Source organism: Varroa destructor, unplaced genomic scaffold (assembly GCF_002443255.2).
Source record: "Varroa destructor unplaced genomic scaffold, Vdes_3.0 BEIS01000005.1, whole genome shotgun sequence".
Classification (NCBI taxonomy): Eukaryota; Metazoa; Arthropoda; class Arachnida; order Mesostigmata; family Varroidae; genus Varroa; species Varroa destructor.
In genome coordinates, this window is record NW_019211458.1 from 37,645,903 (window position 1) to 37,665,750 (window position 19,848).

At 40.3% G+C, this 19,848-nt stretch overlaps 2 long non-coding RNA genes across 2 annotated transcripts; one reads left to right on the top strand and one right to left on the bottom strand.

Annotated features, from left to right (window-relative positions):
- The first annotated feature begins 471 nt into the window (after positions 1–471).
- LOC147755646 (uncharacterized) lies at positions 472–19,128 on the top strand. Its single transcript, XR_015329042.1, has 3 exons — positions 472–1,689; positions 6,583–6,768; positions 17,094–19,128. It is a non-coding gene; the product is annotated as an uncharacterized LOC147755646 (long non-coding RNA).
- Positions 14,204–17,860, bottom strand: LOC147755647 (uncharacterized). Its single transcript, XR_015329039.1, has 4 exons — positions 17,741–17,860; positions 17,169–17,301; positions 16,682–16,893; positions 14,204–15,563 (listed from the first exon to the last, which is right to left on the bottom strand). It is a non-coding gene; the product is annotated as an uncharacterized LOC147755647 (long non-coding RNA).
- Positions 19,129–19,848: the final 720 nt, after the last annotated feature.

Here is a 19,848-nt window from a genome sequence, read left to right on the forward strand (position 1 = left end):
GTAGCTGTTGTGCAGGCATTGTCCGCGGCACCTGAGCGTTTCGTCCTCGTTGCCACCGCTATCGACTGACGACATCATCGCCGCTGTCGTAGTAGCCTCCGTTGTGGCCTCATCGCCCTCATTGTGCATATCGTCACCGCCGTAGTAGCTCAACTAAATGGACTAGAATGAGTGAAGAAACAGGCAGAAGGCGAGAAGAATAGGAGACGGAAGAATATCCGACGGCCGTAGGGCGTAGCTGCCCGATCCCATCCAGCCATTGATTTACGCAGCCTGCCGCTTGCTCGTCAATACGCCGAGCCAAACCGTGTAGAACGATACAACAGTAATAGCAGAAGCAGTCCACTACACTGGGTAGGCTGGCGGTCAAGGGAACGCTAGTGGGAGTCACCTAGCAGTTAACATAGCAGATAGGCGTAATACTGACAGGCGTACCAAAAGCTGTCGTAGCAGCAAACCAGATAGAGAGTTCGTAGAGCATAAGGCCGATAAAGGAGAATGAACGGACGACGGACAAATGTAGCCGACACGGTCCATCCGGCAACCAACCCGCCAGTTCAACAACAACAGCAGCAGAAGCAGCAGCAGCAGCAGCAGCAGACTATTCAGCAGAACGAACTGAGAGAGCGGCAGCGACCGCCACATTGACGAACTCCTGGCAGGATTTTAAGCAGGAGTTGCAGTAGTACCAGGCACAGTAGAGGCTGTACCGCTGCTGGTGCTAGTGGCACAGCGTCAAGAGCGGGAGCAGCGTCGGCGCTAGCAGAAACCGTTAGTATCGGTTGCTGACGAGAGGTCCACAGGTGTGCGGGCCCCAGACAGCGCATGCGCCCTTATCTCGTCCTCGTATCTCCTGTCTGTTAGTCTCGCTGCCTGTTAGCCTATCCTCAGTCTATCGTATTCCGCATTTGGCGGTACCGCCGCGATGCTGACAATGTTAGCCGTGGCAGGTGAACTGTGGCAAAGGCGCCGCAGACGCCTAGCCGTAGTAGCCCAATAGCCACAGCAGCAGCAGCAGCAACAGCAGCTCGGCGTTCCGCCATTCACAGCACCACCGCCATCCCGACCTCCACCGCCAATGCTAGTCAAGTCATAGACTCTCGTTGTGATAGCCCAACCAATGACCAACAACGGGCTGTGTCTGCAGTGGTAGCAGCAGGACTTCATTGCTATCCGGTCGAGCGTTTGCGACGGTTCGTAACGCGAACCGCTGCACTCGACTGGAGTGGCTAGCGTGCCAACAACCCAGAGAGGTCATCACTTCTGCCGACGATAAGGGCCATCCACTTGTTTGTGGCACAATGGCCGATAGAGACAACGGGAGTCCAGAAAGTCTCTCCAGGGTCGGATGATTGGCTTGCTCTGCCGTCATTGCGCACGGTGTTGTCAAGGAAAACCAACAGTTTTACCTAATCTTCGAACGATTAGGATTCGGCTATAAATCAACGGTAATGTTTTATGGTCCATACGCACAAGCGAGTAAAACAACGTTTTCGTGGATTACTACCCCTTTACTCATAACCTAAAATGGTCGTTGGAGACGATCGCATCCCATCGTGTGTAACGGTGCTATCACGTAATGAAAGATTTTCTAAAGGAAGTCAGTGTGCTAAGATCCGCAGAAGGGCCCTGATGGCTGAATGCTAAGTCAGTGCGGTTCACATGGCGCGAACGTCTACAATTGGCCAGGTAAATGTTAGGTTATTTACTTTTGCTGCTATAATTGTCCCAGCTATTTCACTACTTCGTAACTTGTAGTTCAATCCAAAGTACCTTCTACCTACGCGGTTGTACCATCATAACTGACGTAAAAGACGTGAACCAACGCAATAGCACCGTAGCTGTTAATGCCCAATTTGATATCGAAATCAATATGCTTTGTTTTGCGCAACAAAGGCAACTTCGACCTAACTTGAAGTTTATGTAACAAACAAACAAACAAACCGATACCGAACTACGAGCAAAATCTACCTTAGCATTTAATATAGAGATCTTACTGATGACTGGTCCGGAAGTAGTATTGTAGCCTGATGACAATGAGATTCTGTCGTTGAACTACCGCGACCAGGCAACGTACGCGAAAACCCATCTCAACCATTTTTCGCATTTTCTTCTATTTTGTTGCATTATTTTGAATTAGTCTACATATATCATCCGTGCCCGCTTCAGAACGTTTCCAAATGCAATACTCTATTCATACGACATTATCACATCTCTAACAGCGCGCCACGAGACATGTTCTCGCCTCTCCTGCACGATCCGGCCGAACCGCACGACGCCGAACTTTTCACGGCCATAAAGGCCTTCTCCATTGAACAGGCAGGACAATGGAACAACGGTTTGTCGATGCTCAAAACAATTCAAACATTTCATAGACAGCTAAACATTCGAGTTGGAAAAGTGTCAAACACGAACGAGCAATATATATCTGCATGAATATTTTGTCAACAACAAAATAACACATAGACATAGTTCACCTGATTACGAAACACAATCTTCATAGCCAGGTAATTGATTATTATTTTATGTCAAAGGCTTTGAAAGAATTATTCGAAAGCTTCAATGGGATTTTTTGGATTTTCAATGGGATCGTCTTGAATTTAACCTCAAACGGTTCTGTAAATACCCTAACAATGTTGTGCCTCACCACTATAGTGTTAATGTTTCTCTACTTTCGGTCGTTTAATTTTTTTTACTTCTTTTTTTTTGTTACTTAACTTACACTATAGGAACAAGCGTCAGTCCAATACTTTCATTGTCATTCCCTTCGTTTATGCCCACTGAATTAAGCGCGGCTCATTACCCCCCTCCCTCCCTCCCTCCCTCCCTCCCTCCCCGACTACCCCTCCCCCCCCACTTAATTCACCCCTGACGAAAAGATCAGACCGATGATACCGATTCAAAGAGTTAAAGCCACTTGGTGAGTAATATTTAATCTTAGCTATTGAATGATTCAGTCTTTCGGTCTGGGGCAATGTTTATGACAGCTAGTTTGTCGCCATTCTATTCGATTTAAGATGATGGTTATAAATAGCAGCTCTTGTATCTTTTTTTATTAGCCCGACTTTCGGGTGCCTGGAATACGTCATGTTTTCCAGTTCTGGTTTTTCTTTTATAGACTGTTACGTAAGTCATGAAATGCGCGCACTCGGCCTAGTAGTCACACAAACTCTGAATGTGTCTTTTCGGCTTTGCAGAATCCTGTCCTTATCGTGGAAATACTTTTTTTGTAGGACATATTTAGGCTAAAATGTGTTTGTACCTGTTTACGCTGTACTAAAAGCATTCGGTAAAAAAAAAATACATCAACTTCACATCACTGGTAGATTCGCTTTCTAATACTGAAGAACTTCAATGAATCTGCGAAATATCCACCATGTAAACATTGGCGCTCCACTCCGTATCTGGACATGCATCAGTTGATTGGATCCAACAATCGATCAACAAGAGTTGGTCACCAGAAAAATTTTCTGTTTATATCAGATACAACAAAGAACGTATAACGTTCGCTAATTTCATCTGATTTCGTATTAATAATAATAATAATAATAATAATTTTTATAGACATCGTTTGTTTCTGTAAACATACGCATAAAACGACAATGTACACCTTGACAAGATTTGCTACAAGTGGAACACTGCGTTCGATTATATAGCCTAAATTAATTAAATCTACTAAGCACGAATATCGCAAGCGTGGTACCTCCCTGCGAAATTTAAGTTGGATCAAAGAATTTTAGCGAAATGGGTTATCTCTTCTTGCAGACCTATTTTTCGTGAAGTTTTTTCAAGACGCAGTTATGAGCGAGTAAAAAATCCTCGCAAGCATTGCCTTGTTGTTGGTGTTGTACACGTTAGCTTGTATAATAGGATCCGCGATCGCTTACGGTCCTACTAATCATGATAACTACATTTGCTCTGAAAGCTATTTGTCTCCGAAGTGCTAGTTTCCCCGCCAGCTTCACGGTAATGATCCGCCATCACTATTGTGCACCAATGGCTTGCCTCTTCCGCATTGACGATTAAGTCGATTTAGAAGTACCATCTTTAAAATTTATTTAATTGATTGTGTGTAACCCTAGCTACATACTTTACCTTAAATGCCACCGAAATCGTTAATTAACAGTATATTTTTAAAGCCAATGACATATTTCTCTTTTTTCCATTTCTGGATGTTGTTCTATATGGACGGTAGCCATAAAGCAGCGATTTGAAATAAGACAAATATCCTCTACAGATCGATCCTCATAGTCTCTCATCGTTCCTATTATTGCAGACATTTACTTGCAAAAAAAACTTGGTTAGGCTCTTTACTTACAGGCCTGTTCGCTCATAATATCGATATAGTGATATTTGTATAGATTTGCAGGATCGGTCCTCTGGAGTGTTGTATGATCGTCTATCAATACCGGAGATGAAAAAAAAAATAAACGAACCATCCCGCAGTAATTATTTCCTATTTTGAAACAAGCTTAGAGTATATTTAATTATTGACTCATCTAATCAGTGAAATGCCTGCTATCTTTACAGGCTCTCGCGTGCGATCTTAACTTGAGTAAGCACTTTTACCAGCGACTACGCCACGTCATTTAACCCCGAAAAACTATCCGATTTGTGACCGATTCAATGGGCATGTACTTCAGACAGATGCCCATTGAATTGTTCACTACTCGGAACTTCAAAGATTGGTCATCGTTTAACCTTTGGGACTAAACCCAAGTGGCTTAAGGTTCGAGGGGTTCGCACGAAAAAGGCAACAACGTTTCCGCGTCAAGCCACTCGCAGAACTTGATTTAGTCTAAGTTCAGTACGTGTCCTACGCTAGGAGTTACCATAAAATAGCATTCTGTTTAGAAATAGAAGGGTCGATAGCGTGTACGGGATAAACGAGCAGAAGGCAAAAATTCTATAATTTCTTCATTCTGTGCTCTTGATGCTGCAGGGTTCTCAGCAATAGTTGCAAAAGAACAAGGGGCAGTATTGAAATTGCTCAGTAACTATGGAAATATTCAAGCTGTGACAGATGAACCACATAGTAAAGTGTATTATAATTTTATTATAGTGGTAGATACTACAGAAAATGCAGATTTTGTAGTAGAATCATTTTGTGAATTATTCAATCATAGCCGCGAGTGTTGGTGAATAGCAACACAACGGACTGGATATATATTCTCTCAAAAATACACACCATTTTACAGTGGAGTTTGCTCACGTCAGCGTTATGGTAGTGCGGTGTCGTTTCAAATAGAAGGTCACTGAATGTTCTATATATCACACTATTGCATTGTCTTTTTTTGCTAGCCGTAGGTGCTACTTGAGCATACGTTTGAAACTATTGGTTTTTGTATAGATGTACTGGTCCTGAAACACCCACAAAGGTACGAACGAATTCAATTTGAAGCTATTTAAAACAGATCCTAACGAAGCCACATACTAATCACTTAATGGGAATAACGGAAGTTAAATGGCTGGTGCGAAGAACAATTATCATGTCTATATTCTGAAAAGTTTACCCTTTAACGTTGTTGCCCCGTTGCGATTTACCAGCTATTCAATTCTCGAGCCGCGTAATAGTTGCAGCTTCCCCAGAAGTCATTGCTCGGACTCGTCGATTAGACATAAAACCCACAGATCGCATGTTGATCTCCTTGTCGACATATTCCATATAGATGTATATAGAAGCACGAAATTTCTGCACCGCCACGCACACCGAATAGATTACTTGCTTATCTTGTCGCTATTTACTGGTTGAATTGTTCAAATGCCCCGTCTCGAAGGGCGCTGTTACATCGGTCGTGCCTTTACTGTTAGGTTTTGTAAGCAGGCATCCCAAACCTTATACTGTAACAAAGTGGATCAGCTGAAGAACTGATAAAAATTGTCGTTATTAATCTAGCCTAGTACATGCTGTGACCTTATATTGGCCATCACCTATTTTTATGAACTAGGACACGTGACTCCTGGCGTCAACCTGACGAAGTTTGCACTTCTTCGAAAAACGCACATACGTCACACTCGCATAATACTTAGAAACGATTATACAGCCAAACACTAATCCCCACTTGAAACAAAAAATAGTAGAAACGTCGTCTTTGATACTTTGCGGAATCACTTAACACACTGGAGTTGTCTACGGAGTAATCTAAAGTTTACAGAGCTTACAAATGGGATATTTGAGGCGCCTCAATTGAACGGGTCATTCAGATATATAGTAATCATTTCATAAACATGTAGAAACTGTCTAGAGGAGCAATGATTCAACGCAAGACGCAAGAAAGAGAAGGGCGAATGATGACTTGTAGATTGATTTGATTGATTCACGTAACCGATTTTTAGAGATTTATCATCTGAATAAGCCCATCCGCAGTGAACGAATCATAAAATCGAAACAATGAACTAAGACGTGTGTTGCCCATATAAGCGGGCTTTTTTGAAATAGTGTTCGCCGGCACCAAATGTCATGCACGTTTTTCTAACAAGCTTTTCCTACTCTTTGACGAATTCAATCATGGTGACGAATTCCGGCTCTGCTTTTATTTTCGCTGTACTTTCCTGATCATTAAATTTTTCTTGTCATTTCAGATGTTTCTTAAGCCTTGAAGAGAGGTAGAATGGTGGTTAGATCCGGTGTATACGCAGCAATATATATCCGGAGACCGCACAGATGGTGTCTAGCAAATTCGGGACACGTAGTAATATGTGAGCCTGCGCATTCAACCGTTACCCTTAGCCTTCTTGTATCGTCTGCAAGGGTGCGCGTCGGAGGCGGTAAGTGGAGCAATGATTCAAACATTTTAGTACCAATGCCAGAAAAAAATACAGTCCACTATACATACTCAAATATATTCCATAAATGCCTACAGCGCAGTGGCCTAAATCACATCTGCAGTGAACAGGCCCGCAGCGGCAGTATGTGAAATTCAGGCTTGACGGAGTGAGCGGGTGGCAAGCATCACCGCAGACCTCGCTACTTTTGTTCTGTAACAGTTCCTTAGCGAACGTTCGTGGTCGATTCATATTCAAGAGAGAAGGTATATTATCCATTGAACTCGCTGCCATCGATAAAACGAACGATATTGAGGCGCATTTCTTCACTAAATAACGTAATAATCAATTACTCTTATATAATAATATAAAATATGTGAATGCTTAAACATACAAGTCACTGCATAGTTAACTGAAGGGTAGTTATCTAGGTATGTATCTACGCAGCAGGAATAACGGAGATGGTCTATGAAAAGGATCATCAAGAGTCCAGCTTGGATGGTCGAAATGATCCTTATGAGCGACAAGGTGCCACTATGTACCAACAGTGCTAGAAGGACATGGGAAAATCGCGTGGTTACGAACGCGAGTACTTCATAGCCTTCAAGAGACTCCAAAGTCTGAAGCTATAAAAAAGTCCAGCTTGGCCAAGTTAGCAGAATGTAAAGTCGGGGACGGGATTCTTGATCTATGCTTTGATTGAACAGCCTGCGTTTAGTTTTATTGTTATGTATTCCCTTATGTATATTTATCTGTGTGACTGCTCCAAGTAATTGAAAACAGTTTATTATATATAATATTGCATTTAAAAATTTCTTTATTTCTCTCGACTAAGAGATATTTTTTCTAATAAGTATTTTCACGCCGTTTTTCCTGACCTATATATAGTTTAGCATTGACAATACGTATATACGTGAAGTTATCCATACTAACTGTATTAACTTTTAACCGCGATGGATAACACCAGTTTGTCGAGTATACACAATATCATAATAGTGGTCGCCGGTACGTGCCAAATAATGTGTCATTCAGCGACCGCTACTGGACTCTTTTATAGACCCAATTAAAACTTCTTTACATAAATCAGACATTGCTAACATTTCATATCGAACACACCTTTCCATTGGTAGATGCCTAGCCCCGTGAAGTTTATTTTTTTTAAAAAACAGTCTAGCTGCATTACGCTGCGTTATTGGACCTACCCACTGATTGTATGACGCTTCGCGTAATTCCTAGGCCGGAGCTTCTAAATCAACTGACCTTGTAGAACCGAACACTGAAGACTTCGTGCAACACACACAACCAAAAGAACTTTCTTCCTTTTTTGTGGTCGCTACCTCATTTAGGGATATGTGACTTGACTGAAATAAAAAAGAATGCTGTCTACCTGTGGACACATAGTAATTACACCAAGAACGAAGACTTCGTAGTCGGTCAGGTTTGAGTGCCTACATGTTATCTGCTGCTGGAGCTGACGTAGGTCCATCGGGGTATAATCACGCAGTTTCGTGTGTGTGTGTGTCTGTGGCCGTGTGTATGGGTGTGTCTGTGTACTTTTGTGTGTGTGTACGTGTGTGTGTGTATGTGTGTGTGAGTGTGAGTGTGAGTGCAAGTGTGGGTGCGTGTGTATCTATAACATATGTCTCTCGCTCGAGTTCCGTAAATGGGCGCTCCAGGCAAAACCGTTTAGATTAGTTCATGGTCATTTCCCAAAGCGTAATAATCGTGTAGCACACAGTAGAAGTATAAAGCGAATCTCCGGTACGACTTACTATCAATCTGTTGACGAATTTCCGTGACGTTTGTTCGTACATTTCTGTTTTCTTTGATAGCATCTTCGAAAAATATTCACGACCGCATTCTGTCCTATGATGTTAAAGCCGATCATAGGCTGGTTAACGCTATTGCGGGCGGAAACATAAAAATACAGACGAATTTCTACAGCTGTTCTAATAAACGGCCGCATTTTATTGAGCTGGTACACCTTTCAGTGTGTAAAACGGATGCCTCCGCATCACTGATTTACGGAACTTATTTATTATCATTGGGTCCACCTCTAATATTTGCCACCTCAGCAAAGAGCCGTTGACTGCAAAATATAATGAACTTCACATTAGGCGGTGTGGGAACAAGCTACACACAAAAATCATCTTCATTAGTAGCCCCGAGGAGGCATTCGATATCAGCACACACTTACTGTTAAGCCCTCAACCGAAACTGCGGAGCAATTTCTGTTAAATTTACGAAGAATGTTTGCCAGACGACTGCGAACACATGCCCTCGCTTCACCTGCAGTACCGATCGGTTGTCGCTCTACAATAAAAAAAAACATTGTGAATTTGGTCGGCACAGACGCGTAACATTATCAACATCATCATTAATTATTTGCGGTCGGTCACGAAGACGTGTACAGGAGGTGGCACGTTGATATTTCGCCAGGATTCCAACGATTCCGTAGCGAACCCCGTAGCGTCGACAAAGTCCATATTCATCTGCCTCCCGATCCACTGTAGACACACGTTTCATCGGTTCGAGCTCTTCTTTCTTAAGAAAGAAGTAAATAGTTGTTAACACAGGGCCATGGTGGCTTAGCACTGATGACTGATACTGGCTCACATAGTAGTCAAGCTGCTCAGACGGGTAAGGCATATCAAACAAAGTGTAATCTCGCTGTCGATGTCACTGTCGTCGTTCGAAACACTCGAGCAATGTTCCACAAGTAAGCCTGGTCATAATGCTGTGACACAAATGTCGGCCAATCAGCTTTATATTACAGTATTGAGATGTCAATGGGGAAGGAAAATTTTCATCGTATCATTGAGGTTGATACCTAACTGCTTGCTAAAACCGAATATTGCCTTCACAAGACCACAAAGACCCCTCACCGATACCTAGATCCGACGCTACATTTATCCTTGGAAGTGGCACTCTTGCGAACTTTGAGATGATCAGCGTGGTTAATTCGAAACTATTCGAACGCCGCATGAGAACCGTTTGTCAAGTGTATTCGTTAAGGGCTGTCCTATTTTTCGGTTGAAACATAGCCTATAGGTGGGATATTTATAATATATAGCGCGTAACCTTAACTGTTCATGCCAGGAGAACAATACTAGCTGGTAATGTTCAAAGGTAACAAAAATAAAATTTCAGCCAAAACTAGTTACCTGAATTGATTTATTTTATGATGTTTGAAATCAGGTTGGTAAATGCCAATAGATGTTTTCTTTGAACAGCCTAATGAAAATAAAAGTATGAAAAGATACACGATAGAATGAATAAAAATAAAATTCAAAACGATAAATGTATTGAGATGAAGCAAACCTGGCTAGTCAATATTAGTCATTCCGCTAAATACAGAAACCGATGCGGAGTTGTCATGCCCCTGTCTATGACTTTTTCTGCTCAGTGAGCCCCGTGAGCATCAATCCCAGCCAGTTTCTTAAGTGGCTGCGATTATCTTTCGCTGTCTCTCTCTAGCTATCCACCTGCCTTGACTGGTCGCGTCAAGAAAGAAAAGATAATACGATTTTTTTTGGAAAACTAGTTTATAACTTCGTCACGAATCTTCAGACACAAGAAGACGATTTTATTCATCAGAGATATTGGGGCGGTCACAGGAAGTTGCAAGTTTTTTCACGGTTCGGATAACCACGAATAAAATTAACCTATTTACGGCTTTGACAAAACATGCAAAGATCTCTGACTGTATCTGAACGGGGTTGCAAAAGTTTCAGAATTAAAAACACACTAAAAGTAGGCCATCCAAAGGGTCTCTTTTTAAGCTACCGTTTACTAGAAGCTCGCTAATCACGTAGGAAATAACAAGCCCAGTGTGACCGCATAATTATCGATAGTCGAGCTATAACTTTTTAGCAGCCAATGAGATCATCGGCAGTCACCTGCAGACACTACACATCTCCCCCAGGAGAGGGCTATGTTGTCTCGCGACAAACCTAGCCCAGTGATTTACGGGACTATTGTCACTTTTTGGTCGGCAGGAAAGGCTTTAGATTTACAATCATCTAGAAGGCCATTGCATCCTACTACAGGGCCGAAGTATCGCGCAAAGTAAGCATGACGGCCAACTTCAAGGCTAGTTTTAGAAATGCAGAAACCTGAAACCATAGCTCATCTTGCAATTAACGATGGCGCGTTATCGGAAAGGATATGTTTTATGTCAAAGGACCGATGAAAAGAACAGCAGATTCTCCAAGAGTTTTGAAACCCGCTCCTCGGCTACAAAGGTAGAAAGGTTTTGTTATATTATCTGCGATACCGTGGTCTGGTTAAGTAGATTTCACATTTAATGATAGATGTTCAGCGTCACGAATCACGTCCAGCGCACGTTACTTCTAAACACTTGCTATTGATTAATGGGAGCAAAAATCAGTTGCACCGTAATACATTATCCTCACATTGCGAACATAAATACTTATCAAATTTAATTGCACGACGATTGTTACACAAGGCGAACTTTGTGTAATAATCGTCGTGCAATGACTTTGAATCGAAGGTGAGACTCTATTCAGTCTGTTACATGCTTCTCGCCCGAATAACTGTATCTTATATCAAGTATTTTTTCTAACACTTACGGAACTGTTCACTCTTAATTCGTATAAAGCCGCGTAGGCTTAGCTAATTCGTATTATCTCTAAAAATCATTCTCAAGTCTAAACAATTACACAAAAACTCCTGCTACAATAATTATACAGCAACAAATTCAAGGGAGTATTACGCAATCGAACCCCAAATCCGCTCCACTCACACAGTTTTTACCCCCTTCGGAAGCCTAATTATTGAACCACGCGTAATGCAACGTCATATACATATACATCGTAAGTGATAAAATTTACGACCGAAATGTAACGCTTGTTTTGCAGACTTTTTCACTAAAGTGTTTCTGCTTGCGGTTTGTACAAGTGGTGGATACACCATACCTATAAAAATCGAAAAAAAAAAAAAGACTGCACACGTCAATGAAGATACAGTATATCATCAAGACGTCTAATTCAGACCCATCAGGTAACTTATGTGGCTTTGACAGCATTAGTTCGGTGTATCATAGCAACCTAATGTGCAGAAATGTAAACACACGAAACGGTTACTTATTAAAATTAATTTAATGATTATGTATACATAGTAATACTAGGTTTGTCTTTAACCACTCTTTGAATTGTAGGGTCACTTTCACTTCTATTTCTACTAGATGGTTTCGGATGAATTTGTGAGTTTTTCTTTTCATTTAGAGTAGAACAAGGCTGCAAGTGTATTTTTTTGCCTTTATTTATACTTTCCACCTCCTATGGTAGGCCCCCCCCCCCCCCATTATCTCAGCTTTAGGAAGTGCATCAAAACAAGATGCATATCATGACAGAAAACTCGTTCTATACAGCTATGTATGTCTATTACTGTGGCTTCGACTTATTTTTTTTAACAGAGTACTCGATGTAATTTTGGTGCCGCCGTACTCGGTAATCATTATACTACCTGTGGAGATTCGAAGCTTATAATATAGCTAAAAATGTGGCCCATTTACCCTAAGCTTATCTATTATCGAAAACGTTACTCTCACGGTAAAAAAGAATAGCTATTCACTTTGTGGGCCACATAAAACGCAGCCTGTACTCTTAACTATACACTCACAATGTTAGCGAAAATTGTACGATCTCGTAAATAACGTAAAGAGCAGTAAATCTGTTTTCATGATTTTCGACAATCGCTCAAGATTTTAGGAAGCTCCAGATGGCACAGTATGTGTAAAATACCTAGCCTATACGTATTATTGTCCAAACATTGAGATTTCAGTTTTAATGATCAAAAAGTAAAGGTATGCATTTAGAGGGCTTCATTACTGCGTTATTGTTTCATATAATGCGCCTGCTTGTTAAACCTGCACATCTCGCCCTTTACGTTCGGTACGAAACGAAGTGTGTCTATGCCCAGGCTCGAACCTAGACTACAACATGCGTACACTTAAGAGTAGTAGGCAAATAGGTCACCCATTAAGCTTGCTAAACCTAGAGATACATAGACACACTTTATTTCATTCTAAAATTCAGCCGTTTGAAATGCCTAGCAGCTTAAGTACCGCAGATAGAAAAGCATGAGAAACGTTTTAAGTTAGAACCTAAAAATAAAATGTCGAATGATTAAATCGCATTTGTGCTGGGACTAGTGCGTCGTCACTATAATTAGCATAAACTGAAGACAACACTACTCGTTTTAAAAACCAGAGCAGACGTAGGGTACTTCTTATATTTAAGCACAGTGAATTTGGCTCTTGAATGTGAAAGAAATTCAATGATATCCAGAGACGAAGTAGCATTTTTTTTTTTTCATTACATGGTGTTCTTGTAAAGCCATCACAGCAATTCAGAAATAATCATAAAGACCCATTTTTTCATAGCAAAAAACGTTTTCTGTACGAGCTGCTTCATGAGCCCTCTGCCCTACGGGCTTGCCAAGATGCATAATGTCCACCCACTGAATGTATACTCCAAACATAATATAGGGTAAGCCCTATTGCATACTACGGTAGCACCAAAGCATGACTCACGGCCTTCTTAGATAGTTGGCTTGGCTTTTTCGGCGGTGTTGTTGCTGATAGGCGAACAAATTCTTGAAATCGCCTTTCTTAGGTATAGAATTAAAGACTTCCCCTTATTAAAATTTTAATCAAGGTGGATGTTGCTTGTCTTATGTGGGTTCTTCCAAGAGACCCATAGAATGGCGTAGCGCCTATACAAATAGCTACTAACGTTATCAATAATTATTTTTTCGAGCTTAATTTCTTAATATTTTGCTGTTCATTAATTTCTGGTAATAGTCTTTGCCAACATTGTGATTTAAGCCACCGTGACTGTGTGCTTGTTAGTTAACCACCCAGATCACCTAACCCCTAGTTTGCTTAGTTTGCCTAAGCGGTGAAAAAGATTCCTCTTTGCATGTAGATTCACTTTGATAGTTATTGTTAGATTAATATATGTTTGAAATCATTTTCTATTAACTCAATTGGCGATTCGATGTTTATTTTGGATGCAATCAGGAGGGCTTGTTTGAGGAAGAGCGTGACATAAACCACACTGTACCAGTGACCATTTTATATATCAATCCATAATATTTAGGAATTAAGCTCAATGAACTCTTTCTTTTTTGCTCAAACTTGAAATCATATGTTAGACGAGGCAAGATCCTCTATAGATAGAATAATACTATAACCACAAGCGACGATATTATTTTCTAATGTCAACTCAGCAAGTTAAAATCATTTTTTGGATCTGGATACATTTTCATATCCCCATTATGAGATGTTATAGAGAAAATATATTCGGTCATTATCCCGCATCTATACTTTATTTCCGTTTTGAATTGAACAATAAGAAAGCACAAATTAACTTGTATTATACAGAAAGTGCTACAAATCGTAGAATAGGTCTAATGAACCGCGTCCGAAAATGATTAAGTCCTGTGCAAATGGATGTCCACTGCTTATTTACGAGATTTCTTGACTATATATATACATATATAGGTGGGCTTCTGTTTCTGCCCTCGGTACGTCACATTCTATGGTTGGCAGAATTATTCAAATACCTTTATAATTCAACTTCGCTTCAACTTCAAACGAATTCATTGTAAACCCTGCGATTAACTGACACATGAATTCGCAAGACAAATACTTTATACACAAAAAAAATCTCAACAAACACTTGGTACATTTTAACCTACGATATCTAAGCCTGTTCATTTGAAAAACATCCATTGTATTTTACCTAAGTATTTTGTTGAAAGCTTCCTAGTCCAAAAAGTTACAATGATATAATATAATTGAAATACGCGCCGGTCTGCTGTTCTAGGGCTTAGAAGCATATCAAAGTCCCCATCAGCGTCTTGATCAATGTAGAGCTTTCCATTCATTCTGATATGTTTATACCATACATGTATACGACCTTCTGCCGCCATCATTTAGCATTCCTCTCGTTTCATAAAAATAATTGTATTATAATCAGTCCGTCGTGATGCTGTTGTTCCTCGACGACAGAATTGTGTGTGTATATCTTTCTACGAAGATTTAGATCTGTTGTGATCGACATTACTACGAAATATTACTGTGTGGTGTAATAAAAGTAATAATTACTTGACGGCTTAACAAAAGATTGCACGTATTCAATGGACCTTGCCTTTATCTACTCTGCCCATGGCCTTTGTTTGGACATCTGGCAGTTAAGTTGTCGCTGGAAATTTCGACCTCGCCGCTTCACCTTAGCACTCATAATTACCGTGTTACCTTAACGACAGCACAAGCAGGAATCGCATTGTTATACATTTTTTGACAATGGCGTGTAGCTAGAAAGTACCTATCAATCTAGAATAGCAAGAATTAATCACATAACAAACAAGTGCGTATTTAAACGATTAGACCGTTTGTTTTTACGCATCTGTTCACAAAAGAGTAACTATATCAAGCAAAACGTCTATGTTGTATGATAGCTTAATATTCGGTAGTATCATTTCATAAAGAAGAACTCGTGCCTCATTGTGTTTCTTAAATCAAAGCATGGCGTATATATGTGAAAGTATACCAGTCAAGTATGTGGCTCTAGTTAGTTGTCTTCTAGATTTGATTTCGACGACATCGACAATTTGCCTCCGGCAATAAATTGTCAATAAAATTTAAACGCGCTAGTAATATTGAGTCACGTTGTGCACACGCGTCTATCGGTCTTCTTCACTCAAAGACGATGACCAGATGTGCTTTCCACGAGCTCCACCGAGGGGCTGGTTCTTCTTGCCCCGTGTACCTACGAAAACGATAAATAAAGACAAACGTCAAGCAAAAGCTAGTAATGCCATTTAAATATGATTCTTAATTAACCAATAGTACCAATCGTAGTCAGATTTTCGCGCTTCATCTATGCAGCCAGCTGCGCCAAGGTGTTTGTGTAAGTTTACGATTCGTAAAGTAAACGAACATCCAGCCAGAGTAAAATCGATGTACTTATTATGTATTGCTGCCATAAGGACATTGTGCCTTTATTATAAAAGCACGATAAAAATGGATTGGTATTGAAGCACGTGTTTGGGCTGGAGGCTATATGGAAACATGATTAAAATTATGTTATCCACCATTCAGATCTAATTGGTTTCATCTAAGGGTTAGTTGTTACGTTGTAGACTCATTCAGTCACGGCAAAAAAATCCACAAACTAGAACAGGATCAAAAGCTGTTGTGCACCTCGTGCAATTCGTATTTAATCACATTATTTACAGACACGTTTGTCATATGTGATATACTTGTTGAAATACTGTAGTTGTATCCTGTATACTACAAATGAATGAATCTACTCAATGTAAAATACTTGCACAGGACAAGGATCAATTCTAGTAGAACAATTCAAGAGAGGACATTATTTGATAGGTTCGAATTGATGCGAAGGGCCATACGGTGAAGCTTTTCACTGAGCAGCACTTTCAAACGAGCTTACCGAAAAAAGTGTGTATCCTGATGTCAAAAAAAGTCTGTATCGTTGAAATATTCAGTGATCCGGTTAGAAGCTGGAGCTTAGACGTTCGCAATTTAAATCTTCTTTAAAGCTCAAGTCTATTTATGTCTAATATAGTGGGTCAAAAAAACGCACGTTACTTTGGCCCAGCTTTAAAACGAGCATACCATTAAACCATAAATTACTGTATCGCAATACTTTAAAGTCTTCATTCGGCTTTGTATAACAACGATAGTGAGATGTTCCATAAATTTTAACAATGCTCGACTTAATTCCTATGGCTCAGCTGCTACCCTGTAACAGTTTCGCAAATACGAATGCATACATAATAGTCGTTGTTGACGCGTGTCTACTATTTAACATACACTAATGATGGAGTAGAAAAAGAGACGGCGGGTCGACGGTGCTGAGCTTACCAACAAATCCAGGTGTGATTCCTCCAAAAAACCTCTTCGAGCCTTCGTACATCGTCCGGTCCAAGAAGTATCTAGCTGCCTCAGGCGGGCTGATGATCATTGACAGAATACTATACGGCTCCATGTAAAGTTACACAGATTATTTCGTGATGTCTATAGCTGTTGTCGTGTAACGTTTTGAAACTGGCTCGGTTGATCTGGCAGTACGGAAGCTTAAAAAAATAACACCACATTCTAATGTATTTGCGAAATAAAAGCGGTCCACAGCGGTCATTTCAATATTAGTATACGTCTATCGATTTTGCGAATCGAAGGGTTATATATGGAATAGAAATATAGTCAACCACTGTCGTTAGACACAAGTCTTCAATACTACTTAGATGAAATTCTCGTTTATTCAACATTCCTATAGGAACTATCTATAAAGAGAGAGACGAAGTCAACTTAGGCTCAATAGCGCATAGAAGGTGATATCTGAAGAGCTTACAAGACTGGCCTGATCGCTCCGGTTGTAGGAAAATACGGACTCGACACACGATATCCAATTAACTTCAGCAGATTTCAGCAGAACTTCAGACGACATACCAGCTCTTTTGGCCATTTCGGAACCTTTAAGTAGACTTTACATTTACATAAAGGAAACATTTTTTGCGTTCATTCCGATGTTTATCGCATGAGATAATGCAGATACATGCATTTAACTGCAACTCTCGTATTGCGTAGTAATAAAGTTGGTATATATATTAAAGAAACTACTAGACTCTATTGTAACCCAACTGATTGATTAGAAGTCAAGCCGTACAAAAATGTACAGAACAATAAAGTAACTCGGTGTGTTCCTGTAGTTCAGATTTATCTAATTCCTAAGAAATCGAAAAAAAAAAAACATTGATATACCCGCGAACACAAGCGTCGATCTCGAAGACAATTTCCAAATACGACGTCAAATCTTTATTGAAGTGATATTTAGATGCTTCAGAACCATGAACTAGCACACAACTAAAGCACTTCACTGAAGCATTTTTTAGTAAAAAATTTGAAACTCTTAGAGCCACTTACATTGCCAAATCGCCGATCGACGGGCTCGCCAGGGTAAAACGCTTCCCCCCCGAGAGCGCATCGTTCCAACAGGCAGACTGTTGTGACCACTGTTAGAACAAGCACCCAATTTGGGTTTGATTCTGTCCGAGCGGCGTAGATGAACGGGAACATCTTGCTAACGACAAACTCACGATAGGTCAGTCGACAGACGTGCACTGGCACGAGCAAATTCAACTGGGGAGATGCACCCCCGCGCATTCGAACTTTGGGCTTACTTCGGACAGGGTACAGACTTGATCAACTAATGGGAGGGAACTATGCGAGTTGTCTAACGAATGATCGTTATGCAGCGAGTCAAGCCAGAACTCGGGACGTATTTAATGAGATGGCGTAGCATGTTAGCGACGTAAGACGAGCCGCCAACGATACGCTTTTACCGTAAGCATGTGTCTAAGAGAGACTTGGGCCCGTTTCTGTTTCCCTGCGAAAAAGGAGAAACGGCCGCAGCTTGCACTCGCACGCCAAGTTACTGCTAGCATTTGAAATATCCTAATTGTGTTTAACAGCGTCCAGCGTCTGGTACTGTTACCTCCATTACCCTAAGCATTTGTCTGAGATACACGATAGCATAGGTACTATGTGCATGTATACACTTGATAAGATTGTTCATTCAATGTAAAGTATAGCTCGAGTCGATATTCTCATTGAAAGAAACTACGGTACTGATTTCCTCGTCGTGTTCGTTAATAAGCCTACTAGTTCGCGCAGAGGAGTCGGTGGAGAATGGGTCTCGCACAGTTCATAGCCAACGCTATTACATCTGAAAATTTTACCTAACCGAAAATATTTAGATTCATGAAAACAATGTCATCAGGACCACGTGACCCTGGTCGCATCTAACTCAAGGATGGATACAAGCCGACTGTGTTCAATAGATTATCTAATAGACTATTGTTTTAATATATGTCGATGACATATAATTTTAATTTTACTACGTGTCTGATGTATGTGAATGTAATGTGATGGCAGCTCTTTCTTGACGTCACTTCGTTCATAATACGTACGTAAGCGGTTACTTAATGTTGAACCTTCTCTTCAAGCATTCTGTCTCATCTATTACTGTTGTTACTTGAATACTTTAATTACAAGCATTGGCTAAAAAATAGAAGATAATTATTCCGTAGCCAATAAAACTTAATAAATGCCATGTATGTTCTCGAATATAAACGTGTCTTTTTGTACAAGCTGATCCCTAATCCACCTTTGCTTTCGTTACGTAGTTTCCGTTCCATGATTTTCTTCGTAATACTTATTATCGAATAACTATTCTCTATGGGTTTTGGGATGAAGCGCTTACTTCGAAGAATCAGACCTATAACAGGATCAGGTTGTTCTTAAACTGAACGAGCGGCATATAGCTCGCATATATAAATCAGTCATTTCTGTGTCTGTTAAAGTTGAGAACTTGAGTGGTAAATTGTAAGGTTCGATGCAGTTCAGTGTTCCCATCACAGGTTCCTTTCCACGTGTAACCCTTCTGAGTAGCCTGGTCTTGCCATTTAGATATGTAATTTCTCTCTTAACTTTTTTAATACTGTTGTTATTTCAACATGGATTGAGCATATATTAAAAATAGTTCTGCAACAAGTAACTTGAAGCATGACCGGTATTGCAAGAAAGATATAATGTAATTAATAACATCGATTCTAAGAACAGTTCAATCGAGCCTCTAGATGATGGTGCTAACCAGCTAATATTGCCAAAGGGATTACCAGAAATAAGAGCTCTAGAATTGACTAAGGCACTTGAACAAAGATGAGTTATATCAGTGTAGTGGCTACATCACAATCACAGCTGTCTGCTACCAAGTACATAAGTGAGCACTCAATATAAGCAACTGACAGTTCAACTTCCTAATTTGTTAGGCCAATCTAAAAACAACAAGTTTTTAGATAAAAACAACAAGTTCCTGTTAGTAGCGGCAAACACCCTTTGGACAGCCAAGACAAAATATGTTCGTCCTGCCTTTTCTCAACAAAACAATAAACCGACATCATCGCATTTACTTCCCATTTTCTATTCCGAATCTGTTTAATTGAAAAACGTATTTGAATAAAATTACTGTA